The sequence below is a fragment of the Rhinoraja longicauda genome, chromosome 34 (genome assembly GCF_053455715.1).
Source record: "Rhinoraja longicauda isolate Sanriku21f chromosome 34, sRhiLon1.1, whole genome shotgun sequence".
NCBI classification, from domain to species: Eukaryota; Metazoa; Chordata; class Chondrichthyes; order Rajiformes; family Arhynchobatidae; genus Rhinoraja; species Rhinoraja longicauda.
This window is the reverse complement of record NC_135986.1, coordinates 8,222,020-8,231,356: the sequence shown is the minus strand read 5'-3', so window position 1 is coordinate 8,231,356 and position 9,337 is coordinate 8,222,020. Positions and strand designations below refer to the sequence as shown.

The 9,337-nt window shown below is 46.9% G+C and overlaps 1 non-coding gene and 1 pseudogene across 1 annotated transcript; both read right to left on the bottom strand.

Moving 5' to 3' along the window:
- Positions 1 to 1,370: 1,370 nt before the first annotated feature.
- LOC144609321 (putative G-protein coupled receptor 139) lies at positions 1,371 to 3,163 on the bottom strand (annotated as a pseudogene).
- Positions 3,164 to 6,879: 3,716 nt separating this feature from the next.
- Positions 6,880 to 6,984, bottom strand: LOC144609755 (U6 spliceosomal RNA). Its single transcript, XR_013549353.1, has one exon. It is a non-coding gene; the product is annotated as a U6 spliceosomal RNA (small nuclear RNA).
- Between the last annotated feature and the right edge of the window lie 2,353 nt (positions 6,985 to 9,337).

Sequence of the window (9,337 nt, the reverse complement as noted above, 5' to 3'; positions counted from 1 at the left end):
TACAGAGGGACCTATCAGAGTACCTAGTTATTGCAGGTAGGGTAATAGTTTTTCAATGAAACTAGGACAGGTACATGGATAGGAGGGGTTTTGGGGAAGATGGGCAAACGCGGACAGATGAGACTAATGTCACATTACCACATCACCCCGATTCTGGACCACATCACCCCGATTCTGGCCTCTCTCCACTGGCTCCCTGTACGGTACAGAATCAACTTCAAGCTCCTCCTATTCACGTATAAAGCCATAAATGGACACTCCCCCACCTACATCAAAAATCTTCTAACCCCCCTCTCTAACTCCAGGTCCCTCAGATCGGCCGACTTGGGGCTATTCACTATCCCACGGTCTAGGCTTAAACTCAGGGGTGACCGCGCTTTTGCGGTTGCAGCTCCTAGACTGTGGAACAGCATCCCTCTCCCGATCAGAACTGCCCCCTCCATCGACTCCTTTAAGTCCAGGCTCAAAACATATTTCTACTCCCTAGCGTTTGAGGCTCATTGAGGAGGCGCTGTGAACTGTTTGCGTGCTACTGTATGTTTTCATTTTTTTTTTTTTTCTATTGGAACCTAATCAAATGTACAGCACTTTGGTCAACGTGGGTTGTTTTTAAATGTGCTATACAAATAAAATTGACTTGACTTGACTTGACTTGACTAATGTAGATGGGCATTTTGGTCTGCATAGTTAAGGTGGACCGGGGAGATATGCTTCCGTGCTGCATGACTTCATAACTGGAACTCAAAGTTCAAACCGTTAGATTGCAAGCTACCCAAGCGGAATATGAAGTGCGGCGTCTGCAGTTTGGTTGTACCCTCACTTTACCAAAAGGTGACACAAAGGACAGAAGAGTCGGGATGGGAATGGGTAAATGAATGATAATGATTGCTAAGTGGAGATCCAGCAGGCTTTGGCGGTCAGAGCGCTTTGCAGGAAAGGTGTACATGAACACATCACATGCAAAATGTGGTATAAATACATTTACTTGTAAAAAGGTTAAATTATGATGATTTGCATACTATGCATAACGCATACATCCACCATTAGCTTTAATTAAATGGCACAGACGGTTATAAGACCATGACACAACCGGTCTGCAGGGGGCGCGCGATCATTTACTCTGACACATACAGGTAGCCCGGTCCAGAAATACTCAGAGCCGGTCTCATTCATTCCCTTTACTCCCTGCTCCGGCAATCAGCTCGCATTGTTTCAGTCCCGAGACAGTTGATCGAATCATTCACCATGACTATTTTATTGCAACATTCCCAGACCCACCAGTGTGTCTTTGTTTCAGCTCTTAATAGACGACGCTAGTGTGGTTACCTCGTTAACATATTCATTACAGATTAACATTTATTACATCAGATTTATTTTTGAACACTCTTAAGACATATTGTGAAGGGATACTTGATTGCATTCTTCAGTTCGTCTCTGACCTTAGACTGAGTGAGCACATAAATAAACGTGTTCGTGCACGAACTTAGAATTTTAAGCATGTCCGCAGCTGAAATTGCGAATTGCCTTGGGTTACCGTAGCTTTGGACTTGGTGTAAGTTGGCAATATGCGTGTAAATGAAGAAGCACACGTCCGTAAGCCACAGGAGGATGAAACTTCCGGACACACAGAAGAGTAAAATGATCGATTTCCTTCGACTCTGCATCTCCGGGTCCTCCTGTTTCTCGCCACCGGCGTGTGCGCAGAGCTTCCTGCGGGCTCGGCTCGCCACCACGATGGATCTGACCGTCAGTATATTAAGCGTCACAATAACGAAAAATGGAACCAGAGGGGTTAAAATGGTGTGAATCCAGGAGAAAGCAAGCCAGTCAGGGTGGGAAAAATATTCCGGCTTTTCCATGCATAGGATTGGCTGGTCCACATAAGCAGAATAAAATGCAAAGTAGTAGGGGATGTTCCGTACTAAGCTCACCACATACACTGTTGCTATCGCCACCCTGGCGATTCTAACCGTGCAGTACCTGGTCTTAAAGCCCTGGCAACAAATGGCCACAAAGCGATCGAATGTAAACGCGACAGTTAACCAGACTCAGCAGTCCAGGGACACATATCCCATCACTTGTTGCAGCGTGCATGGAACGGTGTGAATGTACACTCGGAAAATCGCATCGTAAAGGTAATTTATCGCCACGTTGAAGAAGACGGCCGTTAGATCTGCCGCCGCCATCGCCACCAGATACTGGGTGATGCACCGGGACAGTCCGCAATTTCCCCGTCCGATAACGATGATCGCCACTAAATTACCTGTGAGGAAATGAACACAGACGGCTTTTGAACCCGGTCACCAGATGCAAGGTGCTCTCCATGATGGTGGTCATGGTGCAGGCACGACCCCTACAGCTGTACTGCGGTATGACAGTCACCCGAGCCAAATATTAATTCATCATGAAATGTGTACGAAGGAACTGCAGATGCTGGCTTAAACCGAAAATTGAAGGTGGGTTTGGGTGGTTTGGGTTGAGATGAAGTAGCCGTGTCCAGCAGAGACACGGTACTAAAATTCAGCTTTGTACGTGGCTGCTTCAGTCTCCGCGTATTCCGATAGAAGGACACTCTGGACCCTGTGCTGCTGTCATCTCCATCCGGAATTAGTACAGACTTCCGAAATCGTTCTCGCAATTGTCCGAGTGATCGGCAAACAAAGGATTATAATTATGGCTTTTCAGTGGCATGAAAAGTGAGGATTTGTGTTCCCGGAGCCCGTACTTTGTATAAAACTTCACCTCGAGAACCACGCAGGGACCGCGCACTGCGACCCTTTCTGAGCCACTCCGAGTGTTGCATCTCCCCCTCCCATCAGCGACCCTCTTCAGTTCCCCGTCGGCATCGTGCGCCGACATCCCGCATCGTTTCCTCTCACTGACATCTACCAACAAAATACAAAATATGCAACTTCTTGAAGTGATTTTAGAGACGCGCTGTTGTCTTGTGTTTGCGTGGCGGATACATTAGATGGACAATCCCCGGGCAATGCTTCACTCTCCTGATCCGAAGGAACAGTTGCAAACATTCAACCTCTTAACGCTGTTAAATGGCAAGCGAATATAACGACTTACTGAGCAGTCCGACGACTGTGATGACGTAGGCAAAGTAATAGTGGACCCAGAGAAGGGTATATATCCGATCAAAGCTACTGGTCCCCATCGCTGATATCGGTGGGACATAAAGATGTGGCCTGTGCTCACAATGGTCTCAGGTAGATCGTCACTGCCAGTAGCCCAATGTCCCCGGTCAGGCTTACTTATACCTCACGAAATTCTGATGTCGTCAATTACATTTCTCCCAGCTGCACATTAATTCCGCTACTTATAAAGATTGTGAAATTCTGTTTATCTGATATTGCTGAAGTACCTCTTGAGATTGTCCAAAGATTGTTTTGTACATCTGCCAACATCTGCTCAGACTGTTTTGTATCTAAGTTTTCAACATAATGGAAATAACTGACATATAAACCCCAGTGCGGCTCCCAGTACCTCTACCATCAATGCCCCAGTTCCCCATTCGTTCAGCCAGAAAGCAAAGATTTTCACGGTATCTCGGTAGGGCTATCAAAAATGAACCGATCCGAACCGAACCAAACTAAAACAAATCGAAACAGACCAGGAAAGGATGGGGGGCTGTGGACAGATATGGCTCAGTTGTCTTGCAGAGCGGGTTTAATAAAGACCGGGATGGTTCCCGTTAAATTGGGATTGTTGGCAACAGCGAAGATTCACGAGGATGGTGCCACGATTGGAGGGTCTGAGCTACAGCTATAGAGTGAGTAGGCTAGGACTCTATGCCTTGACGCGCATGAGGATGGGGGTGATCTTACAGAGTTTTATAAAATCATGAGAGGAATAGATCGTGTAGATACACATAATCTTTTGCCCAGAGTATGTGAATCGAGGACAAGAGGACGTCGGTTTAAGGTGAAGGAGAATAGATTTTGTTGGAAACGAAGGGACACATTTTTTCAACGAAAGGGTAGTGGGTTTATGAAACAAGCGTCAAGATGAGGTAGTTGAGGCAGGGACTATCCCAATATTGAAGAAACTGCTAGAGAGGTACAAGGATCGGACAGGCTGATAGGAATATGGACCACACTCGGGCAGGTGAGACTAGTGTAGCTGGGACTTGTTGGCCGGTGTGGGCCAAAGGAACTGTTTATATATTGTATCACTCTATGACCCAATGACTCTAACCGACAAATTAACCCCAAACCTCCTCCCACCACCAGCACGTGTTTAATATAAACGGGGATAGTTCCAGATAAATTGGAATTGAAAGATTTCGGTTCCGGGGCTGGTGTTATGTGCCTTTCCACAGGTCTCGGTGAACTTTGACCTGTATGTGGGTTCAGGAATAAATTGGAAATGCAAATGATATGTTGGCCACTTTTACAGCAAGCGTTTCTGAGCTCAACGTTCAAATGTTTTGCATTAATTATATGGGCACGTAAAATATTGCGCCAGGATATTGGGCCCCACGTCCACCCTGTTTTGTTTGACAGGGTCATGGTTGATCAGCTTCTTTAACCTCCTATTTCCGCCTCCTCCCCATCTCCATTGAGCCCTCGTTGGCATTAAAGTACTTGTATTTGTCACTTGTCGTTGTATATTTAATGGCCCGTTTCCACTGCCTTGTGATAGAGAATTCTACCGGGACAACATCCTCTGGAGGAAGAACTGTCTCCCGATCTTGGTTAATGATAGGAGCAGAATTAGGCCATTCGGCCCATCAAGTCTGTTCCGCCATTCCAACACGGATTTGCCACTCCCTCGTTATCCCTTTCTCCTGCCTTCTCCCCATAATACCTGGAACCCGTACCCATCAAGAATCTATCTATCTCCGCCTTAAAAACATCTTTTGACGTCCTCCACTGCCTTCTGTGGCAAATATTTCCAGAGATTCATCATCCTCCAACCAAATAAATATATACGTATATAGGTCTGAAGAAGGGTCTCAACCCGACACTTCAACTATTCCTTCTATCCAAAGATGCTGCCTATTCCGCCGATTCAGCTTTTTGTGTCTATCTTCGGTGTAAACAAACATCTGCCGTTGCTTGCCAGCCACACACACACACACACACACACACACACACACACACACACACACACACACACACACACACATATATATATATGTATATATATATACACATATATATACATATATATATATATATATATATGACATGACACATGTGTGTGTGTGTGTGTGTGTGTGTGTGTGTGTGTGTGTGTGTGTGTGTGTGTGTGTGTGTGTGTGTGTGTGTGTGTGTGTGTGTGTGTGTGTGTGTGTGTGTGTGTGTGTGTGTGTGTGTGTGTGTGTGTGTGTGTGTGTGTGTGTGTGTGTGTGTGTGTGTGTGTGTGTGTGTGTGTGTGTGTGTGTGTGTGTGTGTGTGTTTTCTATGTGTAGATGCTCGTTAGTGAAGTCAATCTTGGACTGGGCAAACACTACACAGACAGAGCCCAAGGTCAGGATCCAAATCGCGTCGCGGGCGCCGTGAGGAAACAATTCTACCGGTTCCACTCCTCTGCTGCCCTGTGTAGAAGCTATATTGTGAGTCTGAAGTGCAAGCTGTGGGGTGGATTGGTCCCTGAGATTGCTGCTGGGGATTCCCCTTCGTTTGTTGGGAATTTGAGGACAGCGCTCAGAGGTCCACTACCCGCCATATCCAAGCCCCTCTTTGTCAGCGGACCGTTGGACAAACGGCGGTTGGGAACCGCTCAGCTCTGGAGAGGGTTGTGGAAAGGCGGCTACAAATGGGAGGATCATTGGAAAGAGGGACGGAGGGAGGGGCAGGGGTTGTGGATGTGAGTGTTACCTGGCATTAAAACATTGAATGGTGTTTCCACAGGAGCAAGGATATCGTGGAAAAGCTGCACAACGCCTTGGTTAGACCCCATCTGAGGTTCTGAATGCAACTTTGACCTCTGTGTCTGATGAAGGGAGTTCTCGACATGGCGAGAATGCAGCAAGTGCCAAGTCCTTGATGAAGTAAATGATAAAATGTTGAACAATGCATGACGGCAAAGCGTTTGCCAGAGGTAAAAGCGTTCAGGATCACAGTGTCGGAGGGGGAGCAGGATGAGCAGTCCATGTATTTAAAGACCTGACCCACCCACCGAGTCCTTCTTTCTTTCCCTGCTCCCATTGTGAGAATGGTACAGAGTTTGGAAACACGTACCACCAGACTCAAGAACAGCTTCCAGGTTTCTAATCGATGCTTCTATAATCCAGGGTACTGTCCGATATCACATTGAGGACATTGGTCTTTGGCTTTGGTTCTTCCATACGCTAGGATACAGTCTGATGCATCTTTACTCCGTTTTGGACATTAGACTCTGTCTGTGGAACTGATGTGCAACATGCTAAGAAATGCTTGATTAGTTAATTAATTGATTTGGACACGTGACGGGGGCTATGGAGCGAAGGCAGGAGAATGAGGTTCAGAGGGAATGGTAGATCAACCTTGATTGAATACCAGAGTAGATTCGATGGGCCTTATGGCCTGATTCTGCTTATATAACTTATGAATTTATGAGCTATTTTCTGCACTCTATGTTTTCGCTCTACCTATTGTATTTGAGTTTGACGATTGTATTTATGTTTGATATATCTCATTTATTTGGATAGCATGCAAAAAATATTTTCTACTGTACCTTTCTACAAGTGACACCAATAAACCTAATACTTAACAAATCATATTTTTTCAGGAAACCGGAGGACCAGTAGGAAATCCACACCGGTCACAGGGAGAGCGGGCAAACTCCACACACACAGACGCACGCAGCACCCGAGGTCAGGGTCGAACCCAGGTCTCTGTCGCTGTAAGGCAGCGGCTCTGCCAGCTGCTTTACTGTACCGTCCATAAAGATATGGAACGATTCACGAATTCGCGCGTCATCCTTGCGTAGGGGCCACGTTAATCTTCTCTGCATTGTTCCAACTTTAGTAGATGTTCTAGCAAAGTGAGCAATTAGTGTTTCGAGTGATAGGGTTGAAGACAGAGCAAGAACCGGTATGGGGTTTTTTAAGAGAGCGGCGTGGAAATGTCTGTACGGAGTTTGTACGTTCTCCCCGTGTCCTGCGTGGGTTTTCTCCGAGATCTTCGGTTTCCTCCCACACTCCAAAGAGTACAGGTCTAATTGACTGGGTAAATGTAAAAATTGTCCCTATTGTGTGTAGGGTGGTGTTAATGTGCGTGGATCGTTGGCCGGCGCGCACTCGGTGGGCCGAAGGGCCTGTTTCTGCGCTGTATCTCAAAAGAAAAAGAAAAAAAAAGAAACATCCCGTTTGGCCCATCTAGTCTTGGCCGACCAGCGATCCCTGTCCACGAGCACAATCCTACACAACTCACAATTTCACCGAAACCAATTAATCTACAAATCTTTGAACTTGTGAGAGGAAACCTGAGAAACCCATGCAGGTCACAGGGAGTGCAGGAAGAAACTGTCTATGCTCGTGTATATACAGTCTGTACTGTCTATACTCGTCTCTACACATTTTAACCTAGGCCACTGCTTATAGTTTCCTTTATCATCGTTACTTTTTTTGCATATTTTTAATTCATTTGTTCTCTATTTATCTACATCACCGTCTGTACCTCTCGCTTCCCTTCCCCCTAACTCTCAGTCCGAAGAACGATCTCGACTCGAAATGTCAGCTATTCCTTTTCTCCGGAGATGGTGTCTGACCCGTAGAATTACTCCAGCTGTTCTGACTTTCTTCGGTCACAGGGAGAATGCACATACTCTGTACAGACAGCACCCACAGTCTGGATCGAACCACGTAGACTCAAAATGCTGGAGTAACTCAGCGGGGCAGGCAACGTCTCTGGAGAAAACGAATGCGTGGTGTTTCGGGTCAAGACCCTTCTTCAGACTGAAAGGCAGGGGAGAGGGAGACTAGAAATATGGAAGGGTAGGGTGTGAAAACTACGTTGAGAGGGGATCTTATCGAAACATATAAGATTATTAAGGGGTTGGACACGTTAGAGGCAGGAAACATGTTCCCAGTGTTGGGGGACTCCAGAACCAGGGACCACAGTTTAAGAATAAGGGCTAGGCCATTTAGAATGGAGATGAGGAAAAACTTTTTCAGTCAGAGAGTTGTGAATCTGTGGAATTCTCTGCCTTAGAAGGCAGTGGAGGCCAATTCTCTGAATGCATTCACGAGAGAGCTAGATAGAGCTCTTAAGGATAGCGGAATCAGGGGGTATGGGGAGAAGGCAGGAACGGGGTACCGATTGAGAATGATCAGCCATAATCACATGGAATGGCGGTGCTGGCTCGAAGGGCCGAATGGCCTACTCCTCCACCTATTGTCTATTGTCTAAAACGATCTATCAAAGCAGATGATGCCAGTTATCTGGCGCTGTAAGGCATCAACTCTCCCGCTGCGTGACCGTGTCACCAAGGTGTACTGCAGCTTGAATTATGTGTTCCTGTTATCTAGAAGGCCCAGAACAAAGTGGAGAGCTGGTGAGATCGTATCTGCTGCTGATGTGGGCCAAGTGAAGCAGATCCAGGTCACTTCTGGGGGAAGAGATGATTCACACCATAACCAACCTGCTGAAGCGTTTTATTAAGTGCTACCAGGCAATCATTATTGAGGCAGGTATCCATGCTCTAAGTGTGGTTTAGTTTAGAAATACGGTATGGACACAGGCCCTTCGGTCCACCAACTCCACACTAACCATCGATCACCCCTTCCCACTGGTTCTACGTTACCGACGTTTGCATCCAGTCCTTACACACTATGGGGGACAATTAACCTTTCAATTAACCTTTCAACCCGCACGCCTTTGGGACGAGGGATCAAACCGGAGTACCCCGTGGTAACACACGTGTTGAGAGTGACAACGTGCAGAATCCACACATACACACATACACACAGACAGACGGCACCTGAGGTCAGGGTGAAACCCAGATCGCGGGTGCGGTGAAGCAGCGGCTCTACCAGCTGCGCCACTCCGCTGCCAACCTCTCTTCTTGGGAACCAAAACAATAGATGCACTTTGGAAGCAAGTGGGAACCACAGACTGCAGAAGCGAGAGGTTGCAAATGTCCCTGAATACGGCAGCCAGTTGATCCGCACAGGGCTTTAGCGCTCGGAGAGGTACACTCTCTGGGCCGGACACTTTGCGTGCATTCACCCTCCTGAACGTTGCTTTGACGTGGTGTCAGACACGGATATCACTATGTCAGGGGCAGTGGGGTATTCTGGAGTCATAGCTTCATACAGCATGGAAACTTGCCTACACCGACCAACATGCCCCATGTAGACTCGTCCCACCTCCCTGCGTTTGCCCCATATCCCTCTAAACCT